The sequence below is a fragment of the Bos taurus genome, chromosome 4 (assembly GCF_002263795.3).
Source record: "Bos taurus isolate L1 Dominette 01449 registration number 42190680 breed Hereford chromosome 4, ARS-UCD2.0, whole genome shotgun sequence".
Classification (NCBI taxonomy): Eukaryota; Metazoa; Chordata; class Mammalia; order Artiodactyla; family Bovidae; genus Bos; species Bos taurus.
This window is the reverse complement of record NC_037331.1, coordinates 67517790-67538931: the sequence shown is the minus strand read 5'-3', so window position 1 is coordinate 67538931 and position 21142 is coordinate 67517790. Positions and strand designations below refer to the sequence as shown.

Below are 21142 nucleotides of genomic sequence, written 5' to 3'. Positions count from 1 at the left end.
ACAGATTACACACACACACACACACACACACACACACTCAAGCTCCTTTTGCCCTTCATTTTTATTGTATTTCCTCACTCTTTAGGAAAAAGTGGGACAAGGAATTTTTCCCCCTTATGTGTGTTCACAGGTTTCATATTTTCCATTTTCTTTTTTCTTTCAGTTGTGATTTCTTAATAGTGAAGGGTGGGGGAGGTCAAGGAGTATAGGTAAAAAGATAGGACTTTAGCAGTAAAATGCCAGAAAGATCCTTTTGGCAGTAAAATTAAACGTTACGTTTTAAAATATGGGTTGGTGGGAGAGAAATGTTAAAGAGGAAATGCTATGTAATTGAAGCTGCTAACTAGCCTGTGGTTAGAGCCAGGCAAAATTTGGCTGTCAAGGATGCTGCTTTAAAATGTCATTTGATATCAATCCCAGTCTTCCTGCCTCCCTGGCTCCTGCTTTCCTCCATCCCCATGGAACAGCTCACAAGCATGTTAAAAGCCAGAATGTAAGGACTTAGATCAGTGACCCAAAAACTATTTTAGAAAATCAGATTTCATTGTTTACTCCTGCAGTAGTCATTACTGCTTTTCTTAAAACCAGGGCTCTGGAATTCCTGAGGGTATGGGGCAACTTGGGCTTCCCCAGTGGCTCAGCAGTAAAGAATCCGCCTGCAATGCAGGAGGTGCAGGAGATGTGTGTTCGATCCCTGAGTCAGGAAGATCCCTGGAGGAAGGCGTAGCTACCTACTCCAGTATCCTTGCTTGGAGAATCTCATGGACAGACAAGCCTGGCAGTCTACAGTCCCCAGGGTCGCAAAGAGTTGGACACAACTGAAGCAACTGAGTATGCACACACGCTTGAGGCAACTTGATGGTTTGATATGGATTGATATATGAGTAATCTTTAGGTCAATAAAAGTTAATGATAGGGATGGTTGGTTATATGTAAGCTTAAGTATTGCTTGGCTCAAATGTGAAAAGAATAGGATCTCTACATTTCTTCTTAAATTACCTTAATTTAAAAGAGGAAATTTTATAGTTATTGGCATAAATATTAATCAATAGTAATTACTCATCTGTGTTCATTTATACTCTATGACCTACCTGTATATCATGCAGTAACTATGGTTATAACAAGAAAATCAAATAACTCCTCCTGGAGCTTACCATTTAAAGCAGGATGTCAGAGGTATAACTTTATTTTTTTCAATATGTGAAGTGAAAGTCGCTCAGTCGTGTCCAACTCTTTCCGACCCCATGGACTATAGTCCATGGAATTCTCCAGGCCAGATCACTGGAGTGGGTAGCCTTTCCCTTCTCCAGGGGACCTTCCCAACCCAGGGCTCAAACCCAGGTCTCCCACATTGCAGGTGGATTCTTTTGTAGCTGAGCCACAAGGGAAGCCCAAGAATGCTGGAGTGGGTAGCCTATCCCTTCTCCAGTGGATCTTCCCTACCCAGGAACTGAATCTGGGTCTCCTGCATTGCAGGCAGATTCTTTACCAACTGAGCTATCAGGTTTCAATATGTACTTTATTTATTTAGCTTCATTGGGCTTCTTCTACGCTGAAAATATTGTAAACTTTATTAAATTGATGGGGAAGAGGAACTGTTATTTTATTTATTTTAAATAAATAAATGTATTTAATAAATAAATTGGGAGGATAATTGCTTTATAATTTTGTGTTGGTTTCTGCCATATATCAACATGAATCAGCCATAGGTGTACGTATGTATTTTCCCTCTTGAACCTCCCTCCCATCTTCCACCCCATCCCACCCTTCTAGGTTATCACAGAGCACCAGGCTGAGCTCCCTGTGCTGTATAGCAACTTCCATTTTATACATGGTAATACATATATTTCAGTGCTACTCTCTTCATTTCTCCGATTGTCTCCTTTCTCCGCTGTGTCCATAAGCCTGTTCTCCATGTTTGAGTCTCTATTTCTGCCCTGCGAATAGGTTCATCAGTACCATTTTTTCCAGATTCCATATATATGCGTGAAAATACAAGATTTATTCTTCTCTTCTGGCTTATTTCACTCTGTATAACAGGCTCTAGGTTCATCCACCTCACTAGAACTAATTTAAATTCATTCCTTGTATCAGTTCAGTCGCTCAGTCGTGTCCAACTCTTTGCGACCCCGTGAACCGCAGCATGCCAGGCCTCCCTGTCCATCACCAACTCCCAGAGTCCACCCAAACCCATGTCCATTGAGTCGGGGATGCCCATCTAACCATCTCATCCTCTGTTGTTCCCTTCTCCTGTCCTCAATCTTTCCCAGCATCAGGGTCTTTTCCAATGAGTCAACTCTTTGCATCAGGTGGCCAAAGTATTAGAGTTTCAGCTTCAGCATCAGTCCTTCCAATGAACACCCAGTACTGACCTCCTTTAGGATGGACTTGTTGGATCTCCTTGCAGTCCAAGGGACTCTCAAGAGTCTTCTCCCAATACCACAGTTCAGAAGCATCAATTCTTCTGCGCCCAGCTTTCTTTATAGTCCAACTCTCACATTCGTACATGACTACTGGAAAAACCATAGCCTTGACTAGATGGATCTTTGTTGACAAAGTAAGGTCTCTGCTTTTTAATATGCTGTCTACGTTGGTCATAACTTTCCTTCCAAGGAGTAAGCGTCTTTTAATTTCATGGCTGCAGTCACCATCTGCTGTGATTTTGGAGCCCCCCAAAATAGTCAGCCACTATGAAGTGATGGGACCGGATGCCACGATCTTCGTTTTCTGAATGTTGAGCTTTAAGCCAACTTTTCCACTCTCCTCTTTCACTTTCATCAAGAGGCTCTTTAGTTCTTCTTCAATTTCTGCCATAAGGGTGGTGTCATCTGCATATCTGAGGTTATCGATATTTCTCCCAGCAATCTTGATTCCACCTTGTGCTTCATCCAGCCCAGCTTTTCTCATGATGTACTCTGCATAGAAGTTAAATAAGCAGGGTGACAATATATAGCTTTGACATACTCCTTTTCCTATTTGAAACCAGTCTGTTGTTCCATGTCCAGTTCTAACTGTTGCTTCCTGACCTGCATACAGGTTTCTCAAGAGGCAGATCAGATGGTCTGGTATTCCCATCTCTTTCAGAATTTTCCACAGTTTATTGTGATCCACACAGGCAAAGGCTTTGGCATAGTCAATAAAGCAGAAATAGATGTGTTTCTGGAACTCTTTTGCTTTTTCCATGATCCAGCAGATGTTGGCAATTTGATCTCTGGTTCCTCTGCCTTTTCTAAAACCAGCTTGAACATCCGGAAGTTCACGGTTCATGTATTGCTGAAGCCTGGCTTGGAGAATTTTGAGCATTACTTTACTAGCATGTGAGATGAGTGCAATTGTGTTTGAGCATTCTTTGGCATTGCCTTTCTTTGGGATTGGAATGAAAACTGACCTTTTCCAGTCCTGTGGCCACTGCTGAGTGTTTCAAATTTGCTGGCATATTGAGTGCAGCACTCTCACAGCATCATCTTTCAGGATTTGAAATAGGTCAACTGGAATTCCATCACCTCCACTAGCATTGTTCATAGTGATGCTTCCTAAGGCCCACTTGACTTCACATTTCAGGATATCTGGCTCTAGGTGAGTGATCTCACCATTGTAATTATCTGGGTCATGAAGATCTTTTTTGTACAGTTCTTCTGTGTATTCTTGCCACCTCCTCTTAATATCTTCTGCTTCTGTTAGGTCCATTCCATTTCTGTCCTTTATTGAGCCCATCTTTGCATGAAATGTTCTCTTGATATCTCTAATTTTCTTGAAGAGATCTCTAGTCTTTCCCATTCTATTGTTTTCCTCTATTTCTTTGCACTGATCACTGAGGGAGGCTTTCTTATCTCTCCTTGCTCTTCTTTGGAATTCTGCATTCAGATGCTTATATCTTACCTTTCTCCTCTGCTTTTCGCTTCTCTTCTTTTCACAGCTATTTGTTAAGCCTCCTCAGATAGCCATTTTGCCTTTTTGCCTTTCTCTTTCTTGGGGATGGTCTTGCTTACTTTGTCTTGTAGAATGTTACGAACCTCTGTCTATAGTTCATCAGGCACTCTGTCTATCAGATCTAATCCTTTAAATCTATTTCTCACTTCTACTGTATAATCATAAGGGGTTTGATTTAGGTCATACCTGAATGCTCTAGTGGTTTTCCCCACTTTCTTCAATTTAAGTCTGAATTTGGCAATAAGGATCTGAGCCACAGTCAGCTCCCAGTCTTGTTTTTGCTGACTGTATAGAGTTTCTCCATCTTGGGCTGCAAAGAATATAATCAATCTGATTTCAGTGTTGACCATCTGGTGATGTCCATGTGTAGAGTCTTCTCTTGTGTTGTTGGAAGAGGGTATTTGCTATGACCAGCGTTCTCTTGGCAAAACTCTATTAGCCTTTGTCCTGCTTCATTCTGTACTCCAAGGCCAAATTTACCTGTTACTCCAGGTGTTTCTTACTTCCTACTTTGCATTCCAGTCCCCTATAATGAAAAGGACATCTTTTTTGGGGTGTTAATTCTAAAAGTTCTTGTAGGTCTTCATAGAACCGTTCAACTTCAGCTTCTTCAGTGTTACTGGTCGGGGCATAGACTTGGATTACCATGATATTGAATGGTTTGCTTTGGAAATGAACAGAGATCATTCTGTCGTTTTTGGGATTGCATCCAAGTACTGCACTTCGGACTCTTTTGTTAACTATGGTGGCTACTTCGTTTCTCCTAAGGGATTCTTGCCCACAGTAGTAGATATAATGGTCATCTGAGTTAAATTGACCCATTCCAGTCCATTTTAGTTCTCTAATTCCTAGAATGTTGACGTTCACTCTTGCCATATCCTGTTTGACCACTTCCAATTTGCCTTGATTCATGGACCTAACATTCCAGGTTCCTATGCAATATTGCTCTTACAGCATCGGACCTTGCTTCTGTCACCAGAATATTAGGGTACATGTGTCTTTTTTGCATTAGGTCTTTTTGGACACATGGGATCTTTCTTTGTGGCACTGGGACTGTTTGGTTGAGGTGTGTGGGTGAGTTGCCCTGAGGCATGTGGGATCTTACTTGCGTGACCAAGGATCAAATTCTCGTCACTTACATTGCAAGGAGGATTCTTTACCACTGCACTGCCAGAAAGTCCCAAGGTGCAACTTTAAATGGCCTTTCAGATGTACCTGAGATAGTTACACAACCACTGTCAGCAGAAAGGAGCAATAATTTGAACTAGCACAGTAGTTCTTGAGTAGTAGGTTGTGTGTCTACCTTTTGAGAAATGAGTGCTCTTCTGACTCATGCATTTTAGACGCAGCTTTCTTTTAGGTCTGAGTTCTATGAGCTGGTTCATCCTTTGCTCTGAAGCCATTTGTGCTAGAGCACCTGTAGTTTCCCTCTTGACCAATTTCTAGGCCCTGAGCTCACCTGCTGCTAGGCTCCTTAGCTCCAGGAGCACATTTTCTCCAGTATTTACTCTAGAATGGTAGTTGAGTCCAAAGTGCTTTTGCAGTGCTTGACATGGTATATGGGATGGGCTCATGCACCCAAAGAACCCAGGCACTATTGTTATTTTTAAGAAGTGCCCATTTATAGAGTATTTGTTGAATGAGCACAATGCCTGGGAGAGATAGGAAATATTGACCTAATGAAAAAGGTAGTTTTTATTTTTATTTCTTTCTTTTAAAAGTTTGTTTTTTTAAAATCCAGATTTTTTTCATTTCTTTATTATTACTATTTTTGTCACATCATATTGTTTACAGGATCTTAGTTCCCTAACCAGGGTTCAAACCCAGGCCTACAGCAGTGAAAGCACATGTTTTAACCACTGGACTGCCAGGGAATTCCCTAAAAGACAGTTGTTAAGTAGAAAAATCCTCTTATGTGTGTTTTGATTGTGATTAGTTTCCGTGTTTAGGTAAGAGAGAGTTGTATGGCAGGATTTTTTCTTTTCTCCTGTGTCAACTCTGTGCAGTGAGCGGGTTTTCTCCTTTCGGTTCATATCTGTCATGGCCCGAGGCCACCTGGTTGAGTTGGATGCCCTAGGGTGTGTGGTGGTCACTTGGTCTCCTGCCACCGGCAACAGTGGTAGCTAAGTGGAAGGCTTCATGCTTGTCATGGTCAGAGCCCACAGCTTCTGAACCCTGCATGCTTGACTAGGCTCTGCCACAAGTGTTGGGGAGGGAAAAGCAGGGAGATGAGCATGTGGGGTCAGAGAAGGAAGGAGGAAATATCAACTAATGGACTACAGATCACCCAAGGTTACCACTGTGAGGGCAACCTTCGGAGAGGGCTGGGATCTGTGCCCTAGTGTCAGATAGTGTTGATTCGAGTGGCCAAAGGTTAGTGTTATTCTCAAGCAAGAACTGAAAGCTGGAAGGGCATCTTCGAGGACCTTTGTCATTTTCCTTTTCTTGAGCAGCTTCTCTGGCACTGACCTTCCAAGTGTTGCAACTCATGCCATCAGGTCTTCAGTATGTCCTTTCAGGCCTGGAACCCATCTTTTCTAGCACGTGTTTAAAGACTGGAGCAGTGTGTCCTATTTATTCACCTTGGGCTGCTCTGCGTCCCACTCTGCCAGCTGGGTGATCAGGGGGAGCTGGCAGCAAGGAGAGGGGCCAGAGGGAAGGTGGTGAAAGGAGTGCTCAGAGCTATCTGGCTTTGGGTTTTTCCAGAAGTTGATAGCATTCGGCTTAGTGACCACAATTCAATTATAAGCACCGCACAGCCATCCTGAGTGACTATATTCTTGCCAAAAACTGCTGTGTAAAGGCGGCTGCATTTTTGTTAGCCTTGCCTGATGGATTTTTAAGTATATTAACCACATACATTTACACAAAGGGGAAAATTTACTGCTTAAACAGAGGGACCTAAATCCCCTAGGCTAAATAAACCCAATGAAAACACAAGAACTGCATTTACAGGCCTCCCAAAGATAAGAATTCAAGCTTTAAAAAGGTTCCTTCAAATGAAAAATGGATGGTGGAGCTGCTAATGGCCCAGTAACCTAGGAATGTAACTCTTCCCTAATGTGCAAGACCTTCGGATCAGTTCCAGCTTCTCGGGGTAGAGGATTTTCACCCCAGGCTTCTGCGTGGGTCTGGGCCCAGAAGGTCCCGTTGTGGCCTTAGAGATTTAACGACCACCTTGGAAGACAGACTGTCTTGGCAGTTTTTTTGTTGTTGTTGTTGCATCTGTTGTGTGTGTGTGTAAAAGAGAGAGAGAGAGAGTTGCCTGTGTGTGTCAGTCTCTGGGAGGAGAGGCAGGGGCCAAGGCTGGGGAGAATGTATGTATCCCCAGCTTTTTCCAGTTAGACTATGGTGGGAGACTGAAGGAACCTTAGCCTTCTGAAACTTAGGGGAAGAAGAGTTAGGAAGCTTAGAAATCTCCTGGTCGAGTCACTGCTAGGTGTTTTTCTGCAGAAATAGGTTATTCATTAGGGCCACTGTGAGGCAGTAGGTTTCGCCCAGCACATTCTCAGACTTCCAGTGGGATGGAGGGTCCCTGAAGCTCATTACCAGTAAATCTTGCCACTACATTAAGGACAAGTTACAACATGCAGGTGAATTTGTGTTTCTGTTGTAAATGGTCTGAATATTCTCTTTAAATAAATATGGTGACTGGGGAAAGGGGTCAACTACTAAATGAACAAGGGAGTGTTTTGAGGTGGTGAAGCTCTTCTTTATCTTGGTTGTGGCAGTAGTTACATGACTATATGAATTGCAGTGTTAAAAAGGGTGAATTTTAGCATCTGTAAATTATAACTCAATACACCTGGCCTCCCTAAAACTACAGACGAATAAATAAAGAATGAATGGATGGATGAATGAGTGAATTTTTTTCACTTGTCTCCTTGCTGCTTTGCCAGCCAACGAGCCATTTAGACAACATTTCCCTTTCAAAGGAAGGACACCACGTCATCAGCTCTGTCCTTTGAGCTCATGATGCCAGTAAAGCTGTTGCAGAAAAAGCAAAGATGGTGTGTGTTTCCTTCTGGGGCAGATGACCTAACCTTCCAGGTAGCAATGCCCTTGTATGGTTAGCACAGGTAGGGAAATACCTAGCTTCATGCTGACTCACCAGGTAAAAAATCATTTCTCTGGATGAGTCAGAATCACAGATGTGTTCTGAACAGTCTCACATGTCCTGCATTGTGAAAGGCTGAAAGCACCAATGAGGGCAGACACTTGCAGGTCTCACTGGCCCTATATGGACATCAGCCTCAGTCTAGTCTGCCGCATTCCCAGGTCCTGGCATAGTCCTGTTGAAGTCAAGCCCTCTAGCTCACTCAATCACATACCCAGTTAGGTACAGGAGAAACTGATTCAAATTTATACATTACTAATGTTGTTTATTTAGTTATAGGTAAACCTAATAATGGTAGAATAAATGTTTCAATGTTAGGTATATGTCTGTTCCTATTTCTGAAGAGTAGGGGTGTGTCTGTGTGTATGTAAGGATACAGAGTTAAAACAGACTTGGGCAATGTAAAATACCACAGAAAATAGGGGTTTCCAAGGAAAACATGGGGAAACGCTGTAGGAGAATCTAACGCATGCTATAGCTTTTAAAAGGAAACATTAATAGTGAAACATGCCCTCCAAGGGCAAGTCAGTAATAAATTTCATGTCAGAAATTACCTGTCAGTAGGATTATGTTAAATAATGTTGAATTGTTATTAGTCGGAGGGGAAAGAGCAGAGTAACTTTCTCAAAAGTGTTCAAAGAGTGTCATGTTTCACACACAAATCCCATTATTGTTTAACAGGATTTTTGTGCTTAACCCTTCTCAAAGATGTATTGAAAATTTTGACCATTTTAGTTCATACTCCAAATGCAGTCATTAAGGAAAAGAAGCCAAACTTTCTCTGCAGAAATTTAGAATTACCCAGAGGACTAGTGTATCTGATTAGATATCCATTGTAGAGTGTCCCAGTTGATAAATGTCTGCCTGCTTACTGGAGCCACAAAGAAAAATGTCTTCACTTCTTTGCTTCAGCAATGCAGTAATGAAATAGTGGGGGCCTCCCTGTTTCAACATTTTGAACATTTTGCTTGTTTTGGCCAAATAACTGAAAATGTATTTTCCCCTTGAAGAAAGTCTCATAGCAAATGTGTGAATTTTTAAGGTTCATTGCAATATATTTGGTCTGAAACTGAGTCCACTCATTGAGCCAGGGCCCAGAACCCTACCCCAGATGCAATGAAGATGGGGACTGCTGGGAACAGAGTGGGAAACATAACTAAGGTTTAAATGTGAGCTGACACATTGTCACAGGGCTTTTCACTAAGGGCTGCTTATGACTCATAGGTGTCAAATCATCAAGTCATTACCCCTAGAATAAAAGATCATTTCGACTTTATGTGAACTGAATGAAGCGTGATTGCTGCATTGGATTTGGGTTTGTGAAAGACGAAGTCAGAGGTAAGCTTTGGGATCCCTCCATACACTGATTTCACTGCTTGATGACTGATCATTAGCTGTCCTGGGTCCCTTTTGGAAATTGTCATATTTAATAACATATTTGACTTCATGACATTCAAACAAGATCTTGTCAGTGAGTGACTGATTGCCTGAGCACAGTAGGCATTAGTGGAAACCTTTATTTCTTCAGGTCATGAAATCTCAATATTTGTAAATTACTCAAGCAGTAATTTACAAATGGTCTTGGGGGTGGCTTAGGGTCATAGATAAATTTTCCAGTGTGCAAGCCACTGCATCCTTTCGGGGCTACTTAGAATCCAGAGGGGCTGATTGCCAGCCTGGAGCATTCTTATCTGCTTCAGGAATGCTGTACTGGGGGTAAGCCCAATGACTTTTTTTTTTTTTTTTAATTGGAGGACAACAGTTCACAACACTGTGGTGGCCCCTGCCACACATCTACATGGACCAGCCATGGGTGCACATCCTGAACCCCTCATCCTGACCCCTGCATCCTGAACCCCCTTCCCTCCTCCCTCCCCACACCATCCCTCTGGGTTGTCCCAGAGCATCAGCTTTGAGGGCCCTGCTTCATGCATTGAACTCACACCAGTCATCTATTTTACATTTGGTAATATACATTTTTTCAGTGCTATTCTCTCAAATCATCCCACCTTCACCTTCTCCCACAAAGTCCAAAAATCTGTTCTTTACATCTGTGTCTCTTTTGCTGCCTTGCTTATAGGGTCGTCGTCACCATCTTCCTAAATTCCATATATATGCATTATTATGCTGTATTGGTGTTTCTCCTTCTGACTTACTTCACTCTGTATAATAGGCTCCAATTTCATCCACCTCAGTAGAGCTGACTCAAATGCATCCTTTTTTATAGCTGAAAAATATCCCATTGTGTATAGGTACCACAACTTCCTTATCCGTTTCTCTGACGATGCACATATAGGTTGCTTCCGTGTCCTAGCTACTGTAAACCATGCTGCAATGAATATTGGGATACCTGTGTCTCTTTCAGTTCTGGTTTCCTTGGTGTGTATGCCCAGCAGTGGGATTTCTGGGTCATATGCAGTTCTATTTCCAGTTTTTGAAGGAATCTCCACACTGTTCTCCATAGTGGCTGTACCAGTTTGTATTCCCACCATCAGTGTAGAGGGTTCCCTTTTCTCCACACCCTCTGCAGCATTTATTGTTTGTAGCCTTTTTGATGGCAGCCATTCTGACTGGTGTGAAATGATACCTCATTGTGGTTTTGATTTGCATTTCTCTGATAATGAGAAATGAGGTTGAGCATCTTTTCATGTGTTTATTAACCATCTATATGTCTTCTTTGGAGAAATGTCTGTTTAGTTCTTTGGCCTCCAGGAGGATACCACAATGATTCCACTGGAACATTGGCCCACTTTTTGACTGGGTTGTTTATTTTTCTGGTATTGAGCTGCATGAGCTGCTTGTATATTTTGGAGGTTAATTCTTTGTCAGTTGCTTCATTTGCTATTATTTTCTCCCATTCTGAAGGCTGCCTTTTCACCTTGCTTATAGTTTCCTTCACTGTATAAAAGCTTTTAAGTTTAATTAGGTCTCATTTGTTTATTTTTGTTTTTATTTCCATTACTCTGGGAAAAAGGTGGGTCATAGAAGATCTTGCTGTGATTTATGTCAAAGAGTGTTCTGCCTATGTGTTCCTTTAAGAATTTTATAGTTTCTGATCTTACATTTAGATCTTTAATCCATTTTGAGTTTATTTTCATGTATGGTGTTAGAAGATATTCTAGTTTCATTCTTTTATAAGTGGTTGACCAGTTTTCCCAGCACCACTTATTAAAGATTGTCTTTTCTCCATTGTATATTTTTGCCTTCTTTGTTGAAGATAAGGTGTCCATAGGTGCATGGATTTATCTCTGGGCTTTCCATTTTGTTCCATTGATCATACTGTCTTGATGACTATCACTTTGTAGTAAAGTCTGAAGTCAGGAAGGTTGATTCCTCCAGTTCTAGTCTTCTTTCTCAAGATTGCTTTGGCTATTCAAGGTTTTTGTGTGTTTCCATACAAACTGTGAAATTATTTGTTCTAGTTCTGTGAAAAATACCATTGGTAGCTTGATAGGGATTGTGTTGAGTCTATAGATTGCTTTGGGTAGTATGGCAGTCATTTGTGTTGTCCATTTGAGATTTGATCTTGAAGTTATGGAATGGTTTCTTAGTTACATTGCAAAATATATAACTTATTAATATCATGTTGTGAGTTAGTTGTAACAGAGGCTAGGCTGCTGTCATCACCCACAACATATATAGTGAGATCAAGACCTAGTCAGTGAGACCAGGCCTTTTTCATGAGATACCACCTTCACCACCAGCAGGCTGCCTGCCTGATCTAGTCAAGCTTCAGTCAAAACAGATTGGATACTCTTGTTATCACTTCTGGGAGATTCCTCATGCTTCAGTCATAATGAGAAACCCATTCATTTCCAAAAACTTCTTACCTTCATGTGAAATCCATTCCTTCCATTCCTGGCCTAAAACTCTCTCTCTCTCTCTTTTTTTCTTTAACAGTTAGGAAGAGCTACCTTTTGTTCTAATTGTGAACAAAACTTCTTAAATATTTTAATCACAAACATTTCAGACATTATAGAAGTACAAAAGTCATAAGAGACCCAGCGTGGACCTACCACACAACTTAAACAGTTATCAGCCCATAACTGGCTACATTTCATTGGTGTATCTACCCATTTCCAGCCACTCCAAAGGTTATTAGAAGCAATATCCTATATATCATAGCATTTTATCTGTAAGTATTTGGAATATAAGTATGAAAGACAAGTTCATTAAAGTTTTTTAAAGAGAAGTAACCATGATACCAGGCTTCCCAGGTGATGCTAATGATTAAAAAAAACAAACCTGCCTGCCAATGCAGGAGATGTGGGTTCAATCCCTGGGTCAAGAAGATCCCTAGAGGAGGGCATGGCAACCCACTCCAGTATTCTTGCCTGGAGAATCCCGTGGACAGAGGAGCCTGGCGAGCTATAGTGCAGGGTGTCACAGAGTCAGACACAACTGAAGCAACTTGGCACAGAACAGCACACAACCATGATACCATACTTCCACCTAAAATTTTACCCATAGTTTAGTATTTTTAAACATCTTTCAGACATCCTTATTTGTTCCATAGGATTTTTGCCCTTATTTTTTATTAATTAATTCACTTTATATTTCTCATATAGAATTGCAACAGTGGTGGCCATAGATGGAGCCTGAGTTCTCTGCAGGGAAACTCAGGTGTGAATCGATAGGAGATGGTCACTGGATTCCTGACAGGGAAGCTTGGTGATCACAGTCTCTTTTCAGAGGTCAGCTGTAAGTCTTGGAGATGAAATCACAGTGGTCAAGACTGGCAGTGCAGCCCCCAGCCGAGGTGTGGCAGTCATCCATGCTGGCCATCAGTAGTGACTTCTTGAATGCAGAGGCCAGGATGACGCCAGTGTCTCTGGGGTGGAAAAAGATGCCCATGGAGGTGGGCATCTTGCAGGGACAGTGTGGTACTTGCTTGTCTTGCTCTTCCAGGAGCATTGCCACACTGGGACAATGGAGAGCTTGAGCAGGATGATGGCCTCTAGGATGGCCTTGATGACTTCTTCTGGGCACTTAACACTCAGATTGACACGCCCATTGTAGTCCAGATGGCAACAGATACCTTGAACCCGGTCCAATGGCTAGCATAGGTCTGCTTTTGTGGATATTATCTTTAACACCTCATCCTTGAGGCACATCCCCAGGAGAAAGTTGGTGATTTCAGATTCTGTGATGGGCATGGAGAAGAGAGAAATCTCATCCAGGGATTTGGTCTTCCTGTTCTTGACCAGGAGCCCAGCTTGGCCTTGATTTCTCCACCTCAGTGATGTGGACTGGGCTGCTGCTTCCTACTCCAGGGCCCCAGGAACACCAGTATGTCTGTTCCATTTGGTGTTTTCCCAGATAACAAGTGCACTTTATTTTAATTGGGACTGAAATACTCTCTATGCATTGAAGTTGGTTGACATGTCTTTCATGATGCTTTTACAACACATTCTGCTCCCTTGCCCTCCTTTTTTTTTGTTTTACCTTGAAATTTATTTGCTAAAGAGTTTGTAGAGTTTTGCAGACTGTGAATATTGTTGATTCCATTCCTATGCTTCCAGTTTAACAAGTTCCTTTGTTTCTTATATTTCCCGTAAATTGGTGATTTAGACTTTCTTGGCTTGATTTAGCATCAAGTTCATTTTTTTGAAAAGAGTACTTCATAGACAATGTAGAGTACTTCTGTCAGGAATCTGACAGTCATTGACAGTCCTTGCCTAGATCCATTACTTTGGAAATTGCAAAATAGTGAAGTACATTTCTATCATCTCTGCTTCATTTTTTAGCTGGAATACGTCTGTAAGGAGGACCTACCTTCAACTATGTGACTACCCTGAAGCCCAGTTCAAAACTTCCTTTAGCTCTTTCTGCCATCTTTCCTTGCTGCCATTATGGTGCACATGAATGTCCTGGCTGATGCTCTCAAGAGTATCCACAATGCTGAAAAGAGAGGCAAATGCCAGTTGCTTACTAAGCCATGCTCCAAAGTCATCATCAGGTTTCTAACTATGATGATGAAGCATGGTTGCACTGGTGAATTTGGTATCACTGATCATCACATGGCTGGGAAAATTGTGAACCTCACTGGCAGGCTAAATAAGTGTAGAGTGATCAGCCACAGATTTGGTGTGCAGTTCAAAGATCCAAAGAAATGGCAGAATAGCCTGCTCTCATCCCTTCAGTTTGGTTGCATTGTACTGACAACCTCAGCTGGCATCAGGGCCCATGAAGAAGGGAAAATCCTTGAATCTTTTTCTAGGAATGTAATATGTACAAATAAAATGTTTCAGAGGACAGAGGCAAAACAACAGCAACAAGAAAAACTTCCTGTAGCCTATGGCTCATTTGTTTTAGGGACAGAGAAATGTCTTTTTATCCAGTAAGTATCCAGAAACAACACTTCATCCATAAAAGGAGATAGCATGTAGCAGGGAAAAACAAGCCAGGGGCTCAGGAGTCATGGCTCTATCTCTGAAATCTGTATTGATGTTGGACAAACTGTGTCATTTATTAGAGCTGGAGGTTCCAAGCCCCTACCTACACTACAACCAGAGAAGCAGTTTTTCCCTAATTTCATTTGAACAAATCAGACCATGACTTTAAAATAATTTTATCAATATTTAATTGAAATGTAGTTGATTTATAATGTCATGTTAATTTCTACTGTACAGCAAAATGATTCAGAACGTGTATGCTTTCTTTTTCATATTCTTTTCCAGTGTGGTTTATCACAGGATATTAACTATAGTTCCATGTGCTATATAGGAGGACTTTATTGTTTATCCATTCTGTACATAATAATTAGCGTCTATTAACCCCAAACTCCCAGTTCATCCCTCCCCTACCCCCACTTTCCCTTGGCAACCACAAGTTTCTTCTCTATGTCTGTGGGTCTGTTTCTGTTTCATAGATAAGTTCATTTGTGAGGCCGTGGCTTTCTATCACTAAAGTCTCTTTCAGTGAAGACATCTTATGATTTTCATTTAGAATAAAACAAGACCTATAAGTCCACATCAGGATATTTAGGAGCCAAGGACCAAGAAGAGCTAAGTATTATCTCTAAGAATGTGTTATTTCATTTATTCATCCATTAATTCAGTAGTTCATTTATATTTTTAGTCTTTAAACAGGGCTTTATGCTATCTAAATCTCTTTAACATCTAAAGCTTGAAAGTGGGTATTGTGAGCAGTAACCTTTAGGGGATTTCCTGGGGGTACTATCCTTGAAGCTTCAGCCTGAGGATCAGAGAGTTGAGGAAAGGATGCTGGGATTCTTGACAGTCTTTATTGATATCATCCGTAAGAATGAGTCCATGTACTTGACAGATGAGTTTGGAATTTTCCTCATGGAAAGACTCCATGGAGGAGCCAGTGTAGGGGGTATCTGACAATATTCCTAAGAGGGAAAGCAATGTAGAAGGACATCTGAAGAACTCTCACTAATTGTTTACGTGATCAAGTTAATCTCAAATCATAGAGAAAAAAATTGATCAATGATCCTACTTTCAAACTCCTCGTCCAACTGTCCTTCAGTTCTTTGTGAAGAGAACTCTCATCCACACAGCTAATGAGTGAATATAGATTACAAGCATTGAGTCTGGTTTTAGCGCAGTCCCTGGTTCCAGGTAGGAAATACAGACTCTGCTTTCTCATTAGTGCCCCTGAAATTTTGCTCTGGGTATGTGTATTCAAAGTGGTTCAGGTTGATGGGGACTTCCCTGAAGGTTCGGTGGTACAGACTCCACTCTTCCACCACAGGGGACACCAATTTGATCTCTGTTTGGGAACTAGGATCCCTCACGCTGTGCATTGCAGCCAAAAAAAGAAAAGAAAAAAACAGAAACTCATTTCTCAATAAAGTAAAGAAAATATTTAAAATAAACAAAGAAAGCAAAGTGGCTCGTGTCAAGGGGGTGAGCAGAAGGAAAGCACAATCCCAGAATCCATCGTTGGAATCACACCAGCTGTGACAGAGGCAGCACAAAAATAAACTCGACAGTTCTCACTTCTGAAACTAGGCGCAGTGCGGGCTTCCCTTCCTCACAGATTCACTCAGTACTTAATCATAGAAGGTGCTGCTGCTTCTCTGGCACTTAATAATTTAGTAGTGGGAGCCGTTCCTGGCAGGAGATGTTATGAAACAACCTGAAGAGTAAGAGCGGGGGTGGGAAAAAGAGCAGTGCTTCATTTAACAAATTCAGAGCCTTTCTTGGAGGCCATGAAGTTCTCAGTTCAAGTTAATTATCGCCAACAAATATTTATTTATTCCCTTGATGAATATTTATCAAGGGGCTCCTTTGAGCAGCATGCGGTGTTGGTGTCACCCTGACATGGAGATGACAAGAAGCAGTCCCTTATAAGCAAAAGGCAGAGACCGTTTGCACAGATCATTATGAAACGAGGTAAACTTTCATAGCTCTGCATGAAAGGGGTACAACTGAAAGTTTTATGAGGACATGGTAGGAAGAGATTAGTTCTAGGTGGAGATTGAGAGGCAGCCTAGTAAAGAGATGGCATTGAGACTGAACATGGACAACTGGGGAGAATTCTAGCAGGAGAAGGCAGCAGGGAGGAGGCAGGAGGCCTTGAGGACGGAGCATCCACAGTGAGCCAGGGTAAGGCGTGGGGTACAGCTTCCCCACTTGGCATCCGTGAATTCCTAAAGATGTTTGAGCTTGGAATCCTTGCGTATGCTGCTGGTTGAGACCACGATGCTATATGAAAAGGAGATGTGCTTTATATTTCCCTCATTTGTGTCAACTGCACTCCTACTGATCTTGTCAGAAATCACATTCATCTCAGATTCTGAAAAAAACAAACAAACAAACTCCATTTCATTCTATTTTTTACCCTGCATCAACACATCTGCTTCTCTGTCAGATGCAGCTCTGATTTTAGGACTGGTGTTGCCCTAGGCTCCCCTGAGCAGCCACCCACATGGTGAGCAGTTGTCCTACTTTTCAGGATTCTAGGCATCCTGTGCCTTTGCCCAGGTAATCCTGCAGGACCAGTAGGGCTCTGGGATTCTAGATCTCTACACTGGTACAGCCACTCACAGAGAGGGCAGGCCTCCCACCCCAGCCTCCCTGAGATGTGTGGTGACTCACCAGATTGTAGGTAAACACTGTCCCACCCCACTGGCTAAACACTAACTTTAACAATTAGATTCCTGCTTCACAAACTACCAGTGGGGTTAGGCTAGGGATCACAATGTCAATCACTTTCTTTCTCAATTTGAGAAGAAAGGGGAAATTCCTTGCAAAAGGAATGCAGGTATAATTCAGACATTGTAACGTTCTCTTCAAGACAACAGCAGCCACTCTCTAGATGCACAGAACATTTTATGATTTATCAGGAACTTTCAAAGACAGGATACAATTTGATTGTTACAGGATTTATCATTATTCCCACTTTATATATAAAGAAATCGAGAGGCCCATTCATTAATATAATAAAAATCATGGCTCTCATCTGGGCACATCGCCACGTTTTGTCCGAAGCACTTTACATTTAACTCATCAAAGCCCCTGAATTGTTCTGTAAGGTAGATGGTTGTTGTCCTCATTTTGCTGCTGAAGGAAACAGGCACAGAGGAGTTCTATAGTTTGCTCAAAGGCCCACAGCTCGTATCTGGGAGAAGACTTGCCCAGCGTGGCTCCAAGGGAGCACTAGGTGGCCCATAGCCTGGGTCTGAAAGACAGTGCTTATCCAGATCTACCACTGACCTAGCCAAGAGAATTCCTGAATATCATGTGTCCCATGGCAAATGTTTCTGCTAGACAAACGCCTTCAAACACCTTCTCTATCCTTGTTGTTGTTCAGCAGCTCAGTTGTGTTTGACTCTTTGTGACCCCATGGACTGCAGCACACCAGGCTATCCTGTGCTTCACCATCTCCTGGAGTTTGCTCAAACTCATATCAAGTAAGTTGGTGATGCCATCCAACCATCTCATCCCCTGTCCTCTTCTCCTCCTGCCTTCAATCTTCCCCAGCATCAGGGCCTTTTCCAGTGAGTTGACTGTGCATCAGGTGGCCAAAGGACTTTAACTTGGGTAGATTTTGTCTGTTTGTTTGGCTGTGCTGGGTCTTCATTGCTGTGCGGAAGCTTCTTTAGTTGCAGTGTGCAGGCTTCTCATTATGGTGGCTTCTCTTGTTGCAGAGCACAGTGTCTAGAGTGTGTGGGCTTCAGTAGTTGCAGTACATGGGCTCAGTAATTGTGGCTTCTGGACTCTAGAGCACAGGCTCAGAAGTTGTGGCTCATGGGCTTAGTTGCTCCTCGGCGTGTGGGATCTTCCTGGATCAGGGATCACACCCTGCATTGGCAGGTGGATTCTTTACCATTGAGCCACGAGGGAAGGCCCTAACTTGGGTAAATTTTGAGATAACTCTAGAAGAGAAAATTGTTCGGTGCCTACTTATTTCCCCCTGTCATCTGACATTGAGATAGACACCATCATTTCCAGTGAGAAAACCACACATCTAAGCCCTTCCCTGTTTCTCCAAGATGACAGTGAAGCATTCTCTGGGAATAAGAGGATGTTTCTGTGTTTTGTGCAGAGCAGAGGCACATGGGGAAACAGCAGTGGACACAGCACTAGAAAACCTGGATTGTAGTCATGGGCTAAAGATCTGACCTTGAACTAGTCGTTGCACCTCTCTGAGCCTCAACTGTATCAAGTAGTGACTCTTCTGCCTATATCATGTTAAAAAAAAAAGACTATAAGAATTAGTATGAAATCTGTACCATACCATACGAATGTGGTGAGCTACTATTGTCCTTTGCAGTTCCTAGCCATAGTTTGTTGTTGTTGTTGTTTTTTCCCTCAAAGCTTATTCTTGTACTTCAATGCAAGAAATTTTTTTAAAAAAAAGAGATTTGAAAAGAGTTTGTAAGTTTCTGCACAATTTAGGCAGGAATTCCAGTTGAACTATTCCAAATCCTGAAAGATGATGCTGTGAAAGTGCTGCACTCAATATGCCAGCAAATTTGGAAAACTCAGCAGTGGCCACAGAACTGGAAAAGGTCAGTTTTCATTCCAATCCCAAAGAAAGGCAATGCCAAAGAATGCTCAAACTATCGCACAATTGCACTCATCTCACACGCTAGTAAAGTAATGCGCAAAATTCGCCAAGCCAGGCTTCAGCAATACGTGAACCGTGAACTTCCTGATGTTCAAGCTGGTTTTAGAAAAGGCAGAGGAACCAGAGATCAAATTGCCAACATCCACTGGATCGTAGAAAAAGCAAGAGAGTTACAGAAAAACATCTATTTCTGCTTTATTGACTATGCCAAAGCCTTTGACTGTGTGGATCACAATAAACTGGAAAATTCTGAAAGAGATGGGAATACCAGACCACCTGACCTGCCTCTTGAGAAATTTGTATGCAGGTCAGGAAGCAACAGTTAGAACTGGACATGGAACAACAGACTGGTTCCAAATAGGAAAAGGAGTTCATCAAGGCTGTATATTGTCACCCTGCTTATTTAACTTCTATGCAGAGTACATCATGAGAAATGCTGGACTGGAAGAAACACAAGCTGGAATCAGGATTGCTGGGAGAAATATCAATAACCTCAGATATGCAGATGACACCACCCTTATGGCAGAAAGTGAAGAGGAACTCAAAAGCCTCTTGATGAAAGTGAAAGTGGAGAGTGAAAAAGTTGGCTTAAAGCTCAACATTCAGAAAACGAAGATCATGGCATCCGGTCCCACCACTTCATGGGAAATAGATGGGGAAACAGTGGAGACAGTGTCAGACTTTATTTTTCTGGGCTCCAAAATCACTACAGATGGTGTCTGCAGCCATGAAATTAAAAGATGCTTACTCCTTGGAAGGAAAGTTATGATCAACCTAGATAGCATATTCAAAAGCAGAGACATTACTTTGCCAACAAAGTTTCGTCTAGTCAAGGCTATGGTTTTTCCTGTGGTCATGTATGGATGGGAGAGTTGGACTGTGAAGAAGGCTGAGCGCCAAAGAATTGATGCTTTTGAACTGTGGTGTCGGAGAAGACTCTTGAGAGTCCCTTGGACTGCAAGGAGATCCAACCAGTCCATTCTGAAGATCAGCCCTGGGATTTCTTTGGAAGGAATGATGCTCAAGCTGAAACTCCAGTACTTTGGCCACCTCATGTGAAGAGTTGACTCATTGGAAAAGACTCTGATGCTGGGAAGCATTGGGGGTAGGAGGAGAAGGGGACGACAGAGGATGAGATGGCTGGATGGCATCACTGACTCGATGGACGTGAGTCTGAGTGAACTCCGGGAGTTGGTGATGGATAGGGAGGCGTGGTGTGCTGCGATTCATGGGGTCGCAAAGAGTCGGACACGATTGAGCGACTGATCTGATCTGATCTGATAATGAAATGAGCTTGATTTATTAAAGATTCTCAAAACAATAACTTTTAGGCTGGTACAATAATTCACCCCCTATGGTTTGAGCCAAGGATATATTTAATCTGTATAGAGGAGAGAAACAACTTTTGTGATTTTCTAATATATTCTTCTAGAAAATTCCGAATAAGTCAAACTTTTAAGATTTGAAAAGATTTCAGCTTTGAAAAGATTTGCTTTTGAGTTAAATAAATCTTGATGAATGGAAACAATATTGCATGCTAGTGAAGAGTATGTGGGCTTTAGGGAGAAATAGAACTTATCACTAGTCAGAAGAGTTGGGCTTGGGTTCTGGCTCCACCACTTACTGTTCTGAGACCTTAGGCATATTTTTGAGCTGCACTTGGTCTCTTTTCCTCACCTGCAAAATGGGGACATAATAATAATCAACTCTATAGGTGTCTATGAGGATTAAATAAAATAATGTATGTGAGCATTTAGCATGGTAAATGCTCAAAAAGTGTTAGCTTTTTCTGAAAAAAATTGCATACTACAGAATTCCCTTCTTTCAGCCTGAATACACCATATTTTCTTTATTCATTTGTCTGTCAGTGGACATTTAGGTTGTTTACACATCATAGCTACTGTGAATAATGCTTCCATGACTATGGGTGTGCTAATATCTCTTCAAGATCTGAGATCTTTATTCTCATTCTTTTGAATAAATACCCCGCAGTGGAATTTGGGGATCATATAGTAGATAAATGTATAAATGTTCCCGACCCAAGGATTGAAC

At 41.9% G+C, this 21142-nt stretch overlaps 1 protein-coding gene and 1 pseudogene across 9 annotated transcripts in view; one reads left to right on the top strand and one right to left on the bottom strand.

Annotated features, from left to right (window-relative positions):
* CREB5 (cAMP responsive element binding protein 5) overlaps positions 1-21142 on the top strand; it is a 438005-nt gene that overhangs the window by 213357 nt on the left and 203506 nt on the right.
* Positions 12178-14000, bottom strand: LOC112446468 (small ribosomal subunit protein uS5-like; annotated as a pseudogene).